The 17,891-nt window shown below is 44.7% G+C and overlaps 1 protein-coding gene across 1 annotated transcript in view; it reads right to left on the bottom strand.

Moving 5' to 3' along the window:
• LOC144791160 (gastrokine-1-like) overlaps positions 1–17,891 on the bottom strand; it is a 145,894-nt gene that overhangs the window by 103,328 nt on the left and 24,675 nt on the right. The window lies entirely within an intron of this gene.

Below are 17,891 nucleotides of genomic sequence, written 5' to 3'. Positions count from 1 at the left end.
TACAATTCCCATGAGGTTGCGCACTTCCAGCGCAAGGGTCACAAAATGGTGAACACATCCTACATTTGTTAAATATTTTTTAAACCTAAAAGACCCCCGTAGTAATTAAATATCTCAACACCAAATGCTAGTTACACTGAAGCGGATCCGCCGCTTGTGTTACTTTGAGGCCAATCATTAGTTCGAACAACATTTCCCATGCTGCCGAGCTCTCTAACAGAAAGCGATTTATGAGCCCTTCCGGATATGTGGCCAGGTTTGCAGTAAATACAACCGAGAATTCAGCGTCCCTGCCCATTGCCGATTAAACAGACCCCACTGCTATGAATGCCGAAGCGCCTTGAGAGGTAAGCCGGTGTTGCCAATATCCAAGCATTGTGCACCGCATGTTAAGAACCAAGATACTTACATAATATAATAATAACCTCGACCCCCGATTCGTTTTTTAGACGAACCGGAGAGAAGAGATACATCCGGCACGTTCCGACCAAGGTCGATAATCGACTTCCCCTTAAATAAGGTATTTTCGGTTTTGAAATATAGATGAGTATTACAATCCCCCACTGCTGCACTGTCCTAAACGTGTTGCTGTGTACATGGATTTATTTTCAGAATATCAAAAAATAGACCGGCACAGAACGAGGGCAAAGGAAACCAATTAGAAAGGTCACTCCCATGGAGACAAGGTACGTGGCGTTCGTCTAACTGGTTGCCACATATGTAAAATGTGGGAATATGTACTGGAATACCATGAGGACTATCAATTGTTTTATTGTTGTAGGATACATGTTGCTGTCTAGAGGCAGACTGGTGGACAATAGAGATTTGGTCTTCAACTCATAGATAAAGAGGTAGGCGTCGCTACCCAAGCGGGTTTACACTAATTGCAAAGACAAAGGAGGAGCTAGAATTGATATTTTATGTTTTACTTGTAGGTATGTCCATATTACATGAACTAAGAAGCCCTGATGAAAGCCCGTAAAGAATACAGCGAGGCTTGAAACGCGTCGGCTTTTTCAATTTTCTGATGTTGAACATGTGAAGTACAAAATCAGGCAAATTGGTTTGTCTAACATATGCCTAAATAGTTGGTGGCATATACGAAAATTTAGATACATTGTGCATATGTTGTTGCAAATGTAAAATTATGTATTGACATATCGTATGTTTTATGTGGTCATTATGTGATTTTTGATATATAATTTTTTTTGGTTTTTTTGTTACTGTGATTTTGGTAAATGGAAGTGCAAATGTCAAATGTGTTGTTCTGAAACAAGAGGTTATTCCTACTATATAACGGAAAAAAAAGAAAAAAACGTGTGGGTAAATAAATAACCCTAATCACAAAAAGCATATAGTGTGATTACTTCTAAAAATAACAGAATAGGACTTTAGGTGAATCTATTTTTTAAACACTAGTTCATGGCGCTACCTAAGTCCTGTCCAAAGGGCCTGACTCCTTTCTTGGGCTCACTTTAATTAGTGGACATTATATACCAGGCCAACTTCTTACATTGATGTGCAGCAGTTGGAATTCAAGCATGCATTGTTTTACCAGATAAACCTTTGCATTGATGAACTAAAAACCACTAAGAACTAGGTACATATAAAACTAGCTTGGATAAGTAAGATCTACTGAACTTGGGGTTGGGTAAGTCAAGGGTTTAGCCCACCCTTTCTCCAACCTAAGAGAGCTTAGTTTCCCACTAGGTTAGGTAGGTACTCACACCGCACCACATTTAGTATGTCTTCTAAAGGAGATGCAAGTGGCTCTCTGCCTTCTAGATACAGTGAGCTTTCATTCCAAGAATTGAAAGCCATGTGTGCCTCTACAAAGCTGAAGACAGGGAGAAGTGCCAACACTCAAAGTCTCGTAGAGATGTCACTTATTGATGACCTTAGGAAGACCCTTGGGTCAAAAGAACAGGAGAGAGTGGGTGGGACAGGGAATGAAGATAGGCCAGGAGATGACATCTTTATGACCTACATTCAAACCCTGGCCAGGAGGAACCAGAAAGTTCCCACCTGGACTATCCAAATCTTCAAGAGGGTCAGGAAGAAGTCTCTAAGGAGCCTCTCATCATCCCTCCTGGAAGAGTGCAGAGTTTACTTAGAAGATCCAGATCTCCCTCTGCAGAATCAGATCACTCAGGACAGTCTGTAGGAACCTCTGTATCTAGCAAGAGGTACCACTCGTATGACAGGGAGTACCAATTGCTTGAACTTGAGAAAGCTAGTCTTAGGCTCAGGCAAGAACAATTAGCTGTGGATAAAGAGTCCCTAGAAGTCCAGAGAGCTAGAAAAAAAGGTAGGACTAGAGTCCCATGGTGGCAGCAACAGTGTCACTAGAGTTAAAGAACATTTTTTTGATTACAGGAACCTTAGCAAGATTGTCCCTCCCTACCATGTTGGGGATGACATCCATAAATGGATAACTGCTTTGGAGAGGGCCTGTAAAGTACACATGGTCACTCAAGAGCAGTGGGCAGCTATCCTGTTGCTCTCCTTTACTGACAAAGGTAGAGATAAGCTCCTCACTGTTAGAGAAGAGGGTTCTGACAAATATTCAGTCCTGAAGAGTGCTCTCATTGAATAGTACAGGATTATGTTCAGAGACATCCAGAAGACACAGAATCAGGACTGGGTAGACAGTGCCATTAAGGCTCTGGAAGACTGGTTGCTTGGCAGCAAAGTAAAGTGAATGATTTTAAAGGATTGTACAATTTGATTATGAGGGAGCAGATCCTCAATAATTGCCAAAATCAGTTGTTGCATCATACCTGGTTGACTCTGATCTGACTTCTCCCCAAGAATTGGGAAAGAAAGCAGAAGCAGAAGCAGAGACACCAGAACACTGGTGGTGACCAAAAGAAGCAAGATGGTAAAACATCAGATAAGGGTGGGGACAAGGGTAAAGATCAAATGTCTTCATCAGGGCCCCAAACACCTGCATCTGGGAGGAGGGAGTTCAAGTCCAACAAAAGAAAAGGCAAAAATAAACTTTGGTGTTGCTTATGTAAATAAAAGACCCATTGGACAAACTATGCCAATTGTCCAAAGGCCAAGGATTCACTTCAAACCACCACTGCCCCTAAAGCAACTGCTCCCCTAGTACAGTTTCAAGTGATGGTACAGGGAACAAGGGATTCGTAGGGTTAACCTTGTGCTCTGAGATGGGTTCTGGCTTAGTCAGAACCCCAGCTCAGGCTGTACTTGTCTGTGATGGTGGCATGGATATTGACACCTTATTTGTCAGTCCCAGGAACCTGGGCAAATATACGCAGCAGCCTTTGATTAATGATAAGGAAGCCATGGCATACAGGGACACAGGTGCAAGTGTGACCATGGTGGCAAAAGATCTAGTAGGCCCTGACCAGATCATACTTGGTGAGATGTACCTAGTGACCAATGCTAACAATGTCAGTACTGATCATTCCTTGTCAGTTGTTAATTTCAGCTGGGGAGGGGTAAGTGTCCATAAGAAAGTTGTGGTTAGCTTAGACTCCCCAGTAGAATGCTTGTTTGGCAATTATTTGGAGACCTCAGCCTGGGCTGAGATGTAACTTAGGACTCATGCAGCAATGCTGGGTATCTCTCCAGATGTGTTTGCTGTGACCAGATCACAGGCCAAACTGACTTCTACTGCACATGCCCTGGAGTTCTTGGGGACTGGGGACCCTTCCAGGGCAGATCTGAGCCAGGAGCAGCAAGCCTGCCCCTCTCTTGAACCCCTCAGACGGCAAGCCTCTGCTGAGGCTGCTGGGAGTGTCAGTGGGTCCCATAGGATCTATTGGGATGAGAGTCTCCTTTACTCAGAGGTTAGAGACCCCAGGCCTACTGCCACCTGGAGGTTGGTCATACCTCTGAAGTTAAGGGTCTTCCTACTCACCTTGGCACATGACATTCCCTTAGCAGGATACCTAGACCAAAGTAAGACTTGGGACTGGCTTGTCCCTCATTTTCACTGGCCTCGCATGTCAGAGGACACCAAGGAGTTGTGTCGCTCCTGTACCACCTGTGAAGCCAGTGGTAAGTCAGGTGGTACCACAAAGGCCCCCCTCATACCACTTCCTGTGGTGGGGTTCCCTTTGAGAGGGTTGGGATTGACATACTTGGTCCCATGAACCCTCCTACTGCAATTGGGCACAGTTACATACTACTGGTGGTGGACCATGGCACTAGGTATCCAGAAGCAATACCCCTTAGAACCACCACAGCTCCTGTGGTAGCCAGGGCCTCCGGGGAATTTTTTCCAGAGTGGGTTTTCCTAAGGAGGCCTTAACTGACAAGGTACAAACCTCATGTCAAGTTATATTACTACTATGTGGAAGGAGTGTGGAGTGAACTACAAATTCACCCACAATGCAATGGGTTAGTTGAGTGATTCAACAAAACCCTCAAGGGCATGATCATGGGCCTCCCAGAAAATCTTAGACAAAAATTGGATGTCCTGTTGCCCTGCCTTCTCTTTGCCTGTAGACAGGTCCCACAGAAGGGGGTTGGCTACAGCCCTTCTGAACGTCTGTTTGGGCATCCAGTTAGTGATCCTCTGTGTTAAGTGAAAATTGAAAAGGGATGGGAGTTACCTCTCAAACCACCTAAGCAAGACATTGTGGACTATGTACTTGGTCTCCGCTCCAGGATGGCTGAGTACATGACGAAGTCCAGCAAAAACCTTGAGGCAAGTCAAGAATTGCAAAAAGCTTGGCATGACCTAAAGGCTGCACTGATTGTTTATCAGGCAGGACAGAAAGTATGGGTGTAGGAGCCTGTGGCCCCAGCAGCCCTCAAAGATATGTATAGTGTGCCCCATAAAATCTTTGAGCAGAAGGGGAGGTCACCTACTTGGTAGACCTTGGAACTCCCTGGAACCCCCATAGGGTGCTCCAAGTAAACATGCTCAAACCCTATGTGGACAGGGCAGACATGGACTTGCTCATGGCTACTGATGAGTGACAGGAGGAAGAGAGTGACGCACTCCTTGACCTCCTCTTACAGAACCCTGATGATGGCTCAGTTGATGGTGAAGCGTTGACCGGCAGCCTAACTGAGCAACAGCAGATTGATTGCAGGAAGTTCCTCAATCAATACAGGCATATGTTTTCTTTGACTCATAGTCAGACCATCTGGGGCACCCATGAAGTGGACACTGGTAATAATAATAAGGGAGTTTTGTAAAGCGCCTGGTTACGCTCAGATGGCGTGTCTCCGCGCTAAGACAGAAAAACTCATGCAGACTAGGCCGCAGAGTCTGCTCGATTACCGTGTATATAGGTATGTTTTGAGCTTCTTCCTGAAGCTGGGTTCAGATGGCTCCAGGCGAAGGTCCAGAGGTAAGGCATTCCAGCTCTTCGCCGCCAGGTAACGAAAAGATCTGCCTCCCATGCGAGCCCTTCTTATCCTAGGGACCTTTAGTAGGCCTCCATAGGAGGAGCGAAGGGCGCGCGTGGGCACGTATCTGGTGATCAGGTTCTGGAGTGGTGCTGGTGCCTTCCCAGTAAGGATGCGATGGCAGGTGCAAAGGGCCTTAAACTCGACCCTACTCCTTACTGGCAGACAGTGAAGGGTCTGAAGGGCAGCTTTGGAGGCCGATCTTTTGGGAAATTTTAGAATGAGGCGCGCTGCCGCATTCTGCAACACCTGGAGGCGATTTATTGCCTTACTGGTTGCTCCCAGATACAGCAGATTGCCATAGTCCAGGCGCGATGTGACGAGGGCATGCACCAGTGTCCTACGGGCTGATGTAGGAAGGAGATCTAAGACCTTCCGCAGACTTTTTAGGACGCTGAAGCAGACACCCACCACACGGCCTATCTGAGGTCCAAAGGACAGGTCAGCATCAAGCCAGACTCCAAGGTTCCTAGCTTCTTGACAGGGTGTTGGAACCTCACCTAAGCATGGAGGCCACCACGCCGACGACCAGACAGATGGATTCCCCCCCACCACGAGCACCTCGGTCTTACTGCCATTTAATTTGAGGCAGTTGGTGGACATCCAGGCTGCAAGGTCTTGCATGCAGGCTCTGAAATTGTCCACCGCAAGACCGGGTGCACGAGAAAGGGAGATAACCAGCTGCGTGTCGTCGGCGTAAGACACTATGTGCAGACCATGGCCCTCAGCAATAGGAGCCACTGGGGAGACATATAGATTAAATAGGGTGGGACTCAGGGACGAGCCCTGGGGCACGCCCTGGCCCAAGCCGATTTCCCTAGAATAGCATTCGCCCTGGCGGACCTGAAAGCCTCTCCCCGTCAGGAAGGACTGGATCCATTCGAGTGCAGCTCCAGATATCCCTCGACTATTCAGACACTGTAGCAAGATGGTATGAGCTACAGTGTCGAAAGCTGCACTCAGGTCCAATAGGATGAGGGCCATAGTCTGACCCTCATCCACCCCCTGACGCAAGGTCTCCACAGCCATCAGAAGCGCAGATTCAGTTGAGTGGCGGGGACGGAAACCAAACTGGGTGTCGTGTAGGAGGACAGCCTCTTCCACAAAATCCATCAGTTGCATGTTTACCGTTTTTTCCGCCACTTTGGCCAGGTAGGGCAGAAGGGAGATAGGTCGGAGGTTCCCTAGCTTTTCGAAGCTGATGTTAGGTTTCTTCCTAAGAGGTAGAACCACTGCCTGTTTCCAGTCTCTGGGCACGGACTTAGTTCTAAATGACACGTCCAGTAGGTGTCTGATATATGGTTCCAGCACTGGTAAGCTATCAACTAGACGTTTCGGCATGGTGGGGTCCCGTGGGGAGCCCGATTTGATGGATCTACAGATTTTTAGGAGGTTCTCTGGGGACGGGGTGACAAAGTTGGTCAATATATGTCTGGCCCCCCATTCCCTCGGGCTTTCCGTAAATTCCGTCCCTGCAATGGGGTGACTAGGAAATGCCGCGTACATTTTAGCTATTTTTTTGGCGAAAAAGTCCGCGATCCTATCACAGGATTCCACCGAGCAGTCGTCTGGAGCAATGGCTGATTTCTCACTTGAGAGGGTTTTGTAGAGCGAAAAAAGCTCCTTCGTGGAATTATCAGCTTCACTAATTCTGAGAGTCTACCTGTTAAAAATAAGATTTACCAGCAGCCTGACCACGTCAGAGATTGTATCAGGACTGATGTCCAAAAGATGCTGGAATTGGAAGTTATTGAACCCTCAGATAGCCCCTGGGCTAGTCCAGTGGTCCTGGTACCCACCCTCATAACCAGGGTAGTAAGAGAGAAATGAGATTTTGTATGGACTACAGGGGGCTCGATGCAGTCTCTGTGACTGATGCTCACCCTATTCCTAGGGCAGATGAGCTAATTGACACTGTAGCCTCAGCCAAGTTCTTGAGCACATTATACCTCACTGCTGGATATTGGCAAATCAGACTAGATGAGGATAACAAACCAAAAACAGCATTTTCAACCCCTAGTGGGCATTATAAATGTATTGTCATCCCCTTTGGGTTGAAAAATGCATCTGCCACATTCCAAAGGCTAGTGAATAAAGTCCTTAACCCCTTCTACGCTCATGACAAGGTCAGCACGTCATGGGCGTAACCTGCGCTACGCGGGTGACGAGCTGATCTTGTCACGTAACGCGGGATTTTTAAAATCGCAGCGCGCAGCGGGAAAACCGCTAGCGCGCATGCGATTAAGGCCTGGAATCCTATAGTGCAGCATCTCTTGATTATATAGGTGTCTTTAGCACCCCCTGAGATGATCACCTGGGCCACATGAAGAATGTTTTGGAGGCCCTGCAGAAAGCAGGTCTCACGATCAAGGCCACTAAGTGCCAGATAGGGCAGAGTAAGGTTGTATACCTGGGCCACCTTGTTGGTGGAGGCCAGGTTAAGCCATTGCAAAGCAAAATCAAGACCATTATGGACTGGGTTGCTCCCACTACCCAGACTCAGGTCAAAGCTTTCTTGGGCCTGACTGGGTACTAAAGAAAATTTGTCAAAGGATATGGGTCTATAGTGACTCCCTTGAATGATCTTAAATCAAAAAGAATGCCCAAGAAAGTTCAGTGGGCAGTTAGCTTTCAGAAGGCACTTGATGATCTCAAGCAGGCCATGTGCACACATTCTGCAAATTCCTGACTATTCCAAACAATTAATTGTCTAAACAGATGCATTTGACTTGGGGGTAGGGGTTGTGCTGTTGCAACTTAATGCAGAGGGTCAAGATCAACCAGTAGCTTTACCCCAAAGGTTGACCCCCAGAGAGAAACATTGGTCAGCCATTGAGAGGGAAGCCTTTGCGGTGGTTTGGGCTCTGAAGAAGCTGAGTTCATGCTTGTTTGGCACCCACTTCATTGTTCAGGCAGACCATAAGCCCCTATTATGGCTAAAACAGATGAAGGGTGAAAACCCCAAACTTTTGAGGTAGTCCATTTCCTTACAGGGGATGGACTATACGGTGGAACATAGACCTGGGAGTAACCAAGCCAATGCAGATGGATTCTCCAGAGATTTCCACTTAGAACACTAAGACTCAACTGGGCAAGATTAGTCTCATCTCCTTACTTTGTGGGGGGGGGATTGTGAAGGAAAGTAGGATCTGCTTCCTATGGTTACCCCCACTTTTTGCTTGATGTTACACTGTTTTTGACTAGTTTCACTGGGGTCCTGCTAATCAGGACCCCAGTCTAATTGCTTTCTCCATAAAATATTATGCATGTACTTAGGTACACTCCAGATTGGATACTGGGGTACCCCTGACAGCCCCTAGTATAAGGTACACATGTACCCAGGGCATAGGTACTCAGAAGCCTCCCTTGGGCGGAAGTATGTATTAGGCCACCCAGGAGAGATCATGCAAAATTGAACTACAGGCCTGCCATTGCAGCCTGTGTAAGATGGTGCATGCACCACTTACTTTAGATATGGGTTTACTATTGAAGCAGGGTCCAGTTTTTACCATATAGGGGCCCAGGCCCATCCTGTCCACATCTGAAGCATGAGTCTAAATTATCCCTGCCAGCCCACAGACAGGGTTGTATTAAAATTGCCCACACTGGATTGAGTGTCTAGGAGACAGTAGGCCCCTTGCCCTCCTGTATACTCAGATATACATCTTTCTGAACATCAAGATGTAGCAATAACAGGATGTGTCTGTCATTTAAGAAGAACAAAATTGGCCAAGAGTAGGAGTGGGGGGCAACTGGGCCAACTGGGACTTTCCATTGCTTTGGAAATTACAAGTGACGTCTAACATTTTGTATTCTTCTGCTTTCCTATACAAAGTTTCTGAGAAGTGACACAAATCCTTTTCGTTAAATGTTCAATTTCATTTTGATTTACGGTCAAACATCAAGTGATCTTTTGGTAAACTTTGTAATGTAGTGTAACTTATATTTTCCTGCTAGAGTGTTCCTCCTAATATTTCCGAGAAGTAATCAAAGTGCGTCATGTTCTGCGGTCAAAGCACCTGATCTGTTGTCAATAGTTCCTCATTTAAAGAGTATAAATGATCTGCTCTTCAGTCCATTTGATGGACTACCTTGCACAATTGATCCCTTGGGTCAAGAAGTGTGTGTGTGGTCTCTCTCCGCTATCTTCTCTAACATCTTTGGCTTTGTCTGAGGCTATAATGCTTTTTATATCTTAAAACTGTCTCTTTCTCTCACCTCTGCATTTGCCATGATTTTTAAATTGACAAAAGTGTATGATTTACTTCTTCATCTAGCAAGGTGTCTCTGAAACGTGTTATCTCCTAGATTAAACAATGCTATTTTTTATTAACAATATGCCTTTAACATTTAATGCTTAAAATTGTTCTTTAATAAAGTGCCACTCTGCCTCAGTTCTGCCTCAGTTCCTGCATTTCACACTTGTGTTTCCTTATTATAGACTGAGCACCCCTCCACTCCTGCTCAAATTAAGCTGGTCACCCCTCTAGCAGGCCTTTACAATCCTGGAGGCCGTGTGCTGGGTTTTATGTGAGCGGGTGCCCCTACATGAGCAGAGCACCCCTGCAGCCTTCGGATACCATTTGCCCGGGTTGTCGGTTACGCAGCCAGACATATAGGTAGAGGTGCAATATATGCTTGCGTAAAAGGCTATCTTGAAAACGGCTGCAACAAAACATGTTGTGTTTGGTATCAAACACCTTGGAATCATACCTCCACACTGGTAACCGGTGTGGGAGGTATGATTCCACCCTTCTGAAGTAAGTTTTGTTGGGTCCCTGGTCTTCCTGGTACCAGCATTCTCGACCGGGGCAGCACAAAAAAACAGTTCTGCCCTCCTGCTCCTGAGCCAAGCTCGAGCGGGGGAAGGCAGGACAATAGGCATCCTGTCACAGGGAAGTGTGACCACCTCCAAGACAGGATTTAGTGTATTGGGGCTGGGTGGGTGCATTTCTAAAGTGACAAAGTCTGCACGAGGGAGACATTTGGTGTCCCTGTGCATAGTGCAGTTCAAACCAGTCCTGGGAGCCGTTGGCTCCTGCTCTGGAGCGGACTGGACAAAGGACATGGGATTATCCTCTCCACTGTCCTGACCCGCCCCTGGGAGGCTTCCCTGAGTCCCAAAATTGGGGGAATCTTGAGAATGGCGAGCCTGGGGTTGATGACTGCTGTATGCAAGGAAACTTGGCACCCCATTAAAGTAATTGAATAATTCATTAGTGTTCTTTCGGAGCCTCTATCTTTCTGGTAAATCTATGTCAAAATTGTGCTTTAAAATGCAGCTTTTAGGCCCAAATTACTCAGGGGGAGACCCCCGAAACCTCCTAGAAGTCAGCCACCCTCACTTCACTTGCTTGCTGAAAATAAGGATAAATGTTACGCACCACGACTTTCGGAGATCACCAGCTGCCACTAACATTAACCATGCAAGTTGTTTGACTTGGGAAACTAAGCCCTGTGAATAAGTGTGTATATGTGTGAACATACAAGGCAGAACAAGTGTGTGCATGAAGTAGCAAACTACCTGTGTACTGACTGTGTTTTTGTGTAGCTAAAATGCAAATATTAATTCATGGAAAGACCAATGGCGATGAATAGTCAGGCTAGATAGCAGATTGCTTGGTCTCTCCATACAGTTCTCATGACCTAGTGGATAACACAATGTCAGCGAAGTCAGAGCTTTTTGAGTTTGAGACCCATCTGTGGCTCTGATATGACTTCTTTGCAATTTACGCCAAAATCTATAAATCTTTTCTGGGCCCCATCTCACATTCTTAAGGCTCTAACTCTTTGACATTACCCCCTTAAGCTCTAATCTTCCTTTAGAACCTTGCTAACTACCCAAATGCACAAATTGCTATTTATACATCTTTGTGGTGTGAGAAGTGTTTTGTAGGGGCTGATATATTCTGGTAGACACATACATTTTGTTTCTAGAGAGGATGACAGGTTTTGGGCTTCTTTTTCACAGCCTCACTGATTCTTAAACTCTATGGCCATAATTATAAGTGCAAGGTGATGGATCTCTGTGCAAACGTTTGCAGAAGGATCAGAAGTATGAGTTGTTTAATAATAATCATACCCTCATAGTTTTCCCTTGATGAATTCAGGCAAATCAAACCTGTCAAAATTCACCAGGTGAAAAGGCCCGGAAAAAATGCGAAATATGGGAAATTTGGTGCTGTAAGTACTGATCCTGCAAGGTATGTCTCGTGTGCAAGTTAACTAGTCAGAATCAGTGGTATTTACCACATGTTTTAAGTACCTCACTCTGTGGTAATGGTATTTACCACATGGTAAATACTTCACCTAACCCACCTAACTTGTAATAAGGGCTAATATGTCCTGTCTAGTAGCAAATCAATAACTGATTAACATGGACTGGTTTGAAGACAGGTTTTCTCTAGGGACCAAAAATCAAAAGCCACAATAATAGCATTACACTTTTTTGAGAATGGAGGATAAAAGTATGGGGGCATATAAGGATAGCTAAGATACATTTTGGATTGGCAAAATCAATATCCGATTAAATTAATGTAGAAAAATACTTTTCTGAAAAGGAGTGTTATAAAGTTTTAGCATCCACAATAGCATAATAAGCTTGTCTGCTGAGTGACTATGAACAGCCTCTTCTAAAACAAATGATACAAGACACTTTTGCCGAGAAGTTGTAGCTCAGTTGATTAATTTAGGATTTTAGGGGGCAGCCGCCCGCAGGAAGGCAATTGCAGCTGAGCACAGGATGACAATATGAGGCTTGGGCGCTGGTCTTCAGGTTGCTTTCCGAGATGTGCGCTCCACTGGGGGGAGGGCAGTATCACAGATTTTGCTACATGAATATTTATTGCTGTTTCTGTTCGGGTTCAGTTGTATGTCTGGCGGTGTAGGATGTATCCATCAGGGTAGTAGGACATTGCTTCATCAAATGGGCGGAACCTCAGGTGGCTCAGTGGGGATATGAGACCAACTTGTGGTTCAACCAGTGCATTTTTTCTGTTACCTCGCGGGGGAGTGGGGGCATGTGGTGGCGCGAGTTGATAAGGTGTTTAAATGGTATGCTGGTGGGAGGAATATGCTTGGATGTGGTGGTTTTCCATTTGGGGTAAAATTATCTTATACTAGAGAGGGGTTGGCTTTGATGAGAGCTAGGAAACATGACTTAAGGAAGTTAAAGTCTCAATGGTCTGGGTACTTTGTAATCTGGAAGGAGTTTATACCCAGGAGGCATGGAGGAGAGTCAAGAAGACACCAGCAGTAGACAGGGCATGCAGGAAGATTAACAGGGAGATAAGTTGGTTTTTCAGGGAGCTTGGCCTTGCCAGCATCTGCCACTCGGAGGTTAAGTATTATGATATCGTGTTTATTCGGAGTGATGGTGTTCATCTTTCTCAGGTAGGGATGGAGTTGTACGTTTTGGAGTGGAATAAGGTAGTGAAGTGGTCTCTGAACATTCGTAGATAAATAAGGGGCCCTTGGGAAGGCTAGCTATGAGGGGGAGTTCAGAAAAAGGAAAAGGCAGTAGACAGCCTTTTTCTGGGTGGCGGGGCCTGGAAAGTTTTTCAGGAGGTTAAAGAAGTTGGAGTGGCATTGTGATTCGTAAAATATGGGGAAAGTGATGGTAGGCAGGAAGTTTAAGGTTAAGAAGTTTAGTTGCTTCAAGTTTAATATGTGCAGTCATAGGCAGGAGGGGAAAGTTAAGGTTGAAAATGTTGAAATGCACTTCAATATTAATGAGCCACTCGTCTGGTGGGATATTGCGGGTGGGGCAGTAGGGTCGGGGGTAGGGCATTGGTTAGTTAATTGAATGTTTAGTGAAAGGGTAGTTTTGTAAGGCAGTTTGCCCAGTAACAAGCTGTTAATGTGCACCTGTTTCAATAAAGCTGTTCTTCCACACTTTACAGGATGATGAGTGGTTTCTCTTCTCCCCACCTCCCAATCCCGTACCAGGGTTTTCCTCAAACAGACGACTTTTCAGAAGATGTAAGAAATGTATTTCAATATTGCAAAACGAGCGCCTCCACGCAGCTGTGTAGGCGGCTGGTGACTCCAACTCTAAACCCTCACCTTTTCAAATGTAGATATCCGAAAATAATGTTTCTGTGCTTAAATGTATTTATTCCATACGCTGCCCTCCATTTCTCTGTTTCCGGAGAACAGAAGCTGTTTTTGTTTTGGTGCTGGTTCACATAATTCCTGTTACAGCAAACAAATGATGGACAGAATGCTGACAATGCAAACATTCTCCCCCAGTCAAAAGATCTGGGTTAGATCCATCGTTATATTGCTCACCATACCACCCCAGATTAGACCCAGCCATATGCAAATCAGTCTTGACCCTGTGCCTCATGGGAACAGTCCAGAACCAACTGCCAACCAGGTCCTCCCTGGACTGTAAACAAGCATCCTGGGACCGGTTTCAGGGTATGTCACCCTTCTTCAGCCAGGCTAGCTTGAATCCATAATTACTGTACCTTCCCAATATGTCTCTGAGTGTAACAGTGAGAGACGGCACAGTCGCCAAACACCCTATGTCACTTGTCACACCTTAGCTTGCCATTCCAATTTAGTACATTTCATTGTGTTTTGTGACTTTTTGAGCAGATATGTACAATGTTAAGAACAAAACTGCAAATCCCAGAATGCAGCATGCTGTTTACTAAAAAGCCTGGACTGGCTAGACATTACATGCATGCCATGAGACCATCTTACAGAAATGTCTTTAGTGACAGTTATAAAAGATCGTGTTTGTTATTTTTCATATAAAATGACATAACAGTATTTGTAAAGCGCACAGCTACCTTTGAAGTGGTGTCCTAACGCTGGGGGCCCTCGGGAACATTAAGCGAGCTATTGCCCAGAGTCACATGGTGCTGGGCTAATCTGCCACCGGCGATCGAACCGTGAACCCCATAGTCCAGAGTCAGGCACCCTGGCAGCTGCGCCACACCTCTTCCATGCTACTGAATATGCTACGTAATGCAATAGCTTTTTCTGTAGGAAATGGTATGGAGGTGTTCCAGAAACCCGCTTAAAGAAATGGCGTTCCTCAAGTTGAGGATAGCAGGGGTGCACTTATATGCAGTGAAGCATTTTTTTTCTCCAGTGTATCACATTATAGAGAGTATTTTGGTCTTGCACTTATAAACACACAGGATATGATATGTTAATACAGAGAAATACTGGATGAATTTGTGGTTTTAGATCTTTTTAGAGTTTCTCATTGCTCAAATGGTTGTAATTTCTCATGTTTATATGTTTCCCTCGTCCTCATTTCTTCATTTTGCTCGCAAGAATGCCACTCATAGTCGTGGAAATGTCATTCATAATTACACTGAAATTGTGAAAATGTCACACTAGCAATCTGAAACCTTGGCAGCTATGCTGACAGGTCCATGTTAGGACCATTTTATTGACTGTGGTCTTGTTTCATGGTCTGTTGGGCCCGTTTTTACTGGTAATGTATCTGATATTAAAGCAAACATTGCCCGCAGCAAGCTCAAATCCATAAAGTCTTCCATATCTCTACAAACACGTATGCAGCATGTCTTTACAAGTTCAAAACTGCCCCAATTTGCAAACATGAACCCATTTTGTAGCTTTCTAATTCACTTAGAGGGCCACTTTTATTTGTTTCCCAGTCCAACCCTGCAGGTGTGTGTTACAAAGCCATATCCCACTGTATGTATTTATCCCCTAGTGTTAAGCTTCTTCCTGCTTATGTTTATTCCAGTAGTAAAATATTATGGAACAACATGCCTCAAATTAATTCTGACCTCGCTTTATCTTCTATATTTTTAAGGTGAAGTAGTTTGGATTTTGACCATCATCTTGCTGTGTTTTTTCTTCTAGAAGACTACAGAACCTGCACTAATGGCATAAGGCAATAATGACACCAGTTTTGTCTGAGCTGAGCGTCAACTAATAACGGCCTGTTGTACTACCGTCGTTCCAAACCAACGAGTTGTATCAGACCTATGGGACCTCTACTAATTGCCCATGGTACTGCAGTGGCATGAATAAAATGCAGACTGCTGCTTTAGAAGTGTATGAGAATTTTAATGCCATTTAATATTTTAACATAGTGAGACCTATTAGCTTTACCCATGTTTTCTGTGCTAATTCTACAAAACATTGTTCCTGGTGCTCACATTTTCACACTTCACTTTTTTATCTTTTACCCACATATGCGATCACGAAACTCCCTTTGCACCATTTGTTTGATCTATTAGTACTCATCAGGTCTCAAAAAAGTAGTGAAGATAGAATACTATGTTGGCAGAGGTAACTGGCACATTGACTTAATTTATGGCTTTCCGGGCTTGAGTATTTATGACAGTGCTGTTCTAGCAGATGCTGAAGGATGCAGTGACCGGATACAGGGAGATTCAGGAATATAGTCACATGCACAGGGGCTGCACAGAGAGCAATCCTGGAAGTGGTCATTGCATTCAGAAGAGTTCTGGCCTTCACAATAACCACACAAGAAACTGACTCATTGAGGATCAGATCTAGTATACCTGGCACCTGTGTTCAGTTGAGGACCCTATTCCTTCTTGTGAATACACACTAAGTGCACCTACTGCAGACAATGTGTCTTATTCTGGATCAGCATTAATATGTGTGACCTCTGTCAACACTGTCGACTAGCATCATAATACACTTGATTTCGGGGATAACCGCATGTACTACATGTGCTCTTGTGGGATTCCATTGCCTTTTAGCTTATTTATGTGAAAATTGTGCTGAAAATTATCAATTTCTCCCACTTTATTCAAAATTATCTCTGAGTAGAAACACTTCTGAGCCCCAATAGGAGAAATCACTGAAACACTGCCCAGGTAGTATGCCCCACCCCTGTCAGCAGCCACTGCCTGGTGTATTTTAAGGGCTCACTCTGTAGATGTTGGCATTTGGTTTGACGATTGCTAAGCCCATTTATTTTGCGTTGCTCTATTGTCTTGGAATTAATCAGAATGGCATTAAGGTAGCATAGCTGTTGTATCAAAAATAACTTAACTTCATTTTGAACTAAGAACTGAAATAAACATCAAGGCTATGCTTACTTTACACTATTATCAGGCTGCAGATTGCAGGCCTGAGAATGAGCAGTGCTCCACTCAGATTTATAACCCAGAGTCATAGAGGTTCACAACTGAAGCACTAAGGTCTTTAACTCTTATACAAAGTCATTCTCAACTCAGTATTGGCGCATGACGACAAAATGATGTTTCTGAATGCTTTTAAAATGAGAGAAAATTGAAATGAAGAGTTAACTTAATCATTAAGTTAAATTTCATTTTAATTTTCTACCTTTTCAAAGTGTTGTATTTACATGCAGCAAGCATCCTGCACCTAGTGGCTGATAGACACAGTGTTGTATTTGTAACTGAAAAATACAGTAATTTTCTTTTAGATACAAGAAATTTAAAAGTGAAGAAAAATGTTTTTATGAAACGTTGACTTAATGTTTTTCTCTATTTAAATTAAGCCCATTAAGTCATAGGGACTCATTACGATGTCTGTCGGAAAGCCTCCAAGCGGCAGTCGTATTCCTCCAAACGGTGTCGGAACCTGTCTTTTCGACTCAATCAGAAACATTTCCTACCACCCAATTACGATGTACTCGGTCAGAAAGGAAACCGTTTGGTCAGTCTAAATAGGTTCTGACTGGCATTCAGAGACTCTGAGTCGATTGACGCTGAATCATACAGCTCTACTGAGAGCGTTTCCGATCGATGGATTACATTGTTGGATTCGGACAGCCTTTCAGAGTCATTCTGCCCGAGACGAAAAGGCTGTCGCAAACTGACTTTGGGGGAGGGCCCCCTTCATCCTGAGCCCTCCGTTTGGGGGCCGTGGGGGTAAACAAGAGACCCCCCTTTAAAACCATGCATGGTGTGGCAAGCATAATGGGGGGACAGACACAGGGTGCAAGGTATTCCGTAACCACCCTTTCTTTCAATGGGAGCCTGTGTTGTCGGTCGGAACACAGGCTCCCATTGAAGTCAATGGGAGACTTTCTAAATGGTGTATACACAATTATACGATTCAGTCACACACATGTTCATAAATCCCCACAGACCAGACACTCACTGATGCACATGACAGCCCTATCATAGTACCCCTAGTCACAGTATTTTATTCTAACCCCAGTATCAGACTCCCAGGATATTAGTCGGCAAATTTGCAAGGAAAGTGACGAAGTGTGTCATTAAGCCAAGAAGGCTAACTATACGCTCCGTCAATTTAGAAACACAGGGCTGCACCATATTTACAAGAATAGGGCTGCACCATATTTTCAAGAAAATGGTGCAGCCCTGCGTTTCCCCTGCGTTAGTGCTAAATTTAGCTGCCTAGTGCCAAAGCAGACACCCTTGCACCATGGAGGAGACTGGTTGTTTCTGTGCAGGAAGATGTCCCTTCCTGCACATAAACAATCTTTAAATGGCGTTTTGTAACTTCTATGTTTGCTGCCTAATGCAGTACACATAGAAGTTGCA

Source organism: Lissotriton helveticus, chromosome 11 (genome assembly GCF_964261635.1).
Source record: "Lissotriton helveticus chromosome 11, aLisHel1.1, whole genome shotgun sequence".
Lineage (NCBI taxonomy): Eukaryota > Metazoa > Chordata > Amphibia > Caudata > Salamandridae > Lissotriton > Lissotriton helveticus.
This window is presented reverse-complemented; position numbering and strand designations above follow the sequence as displayed.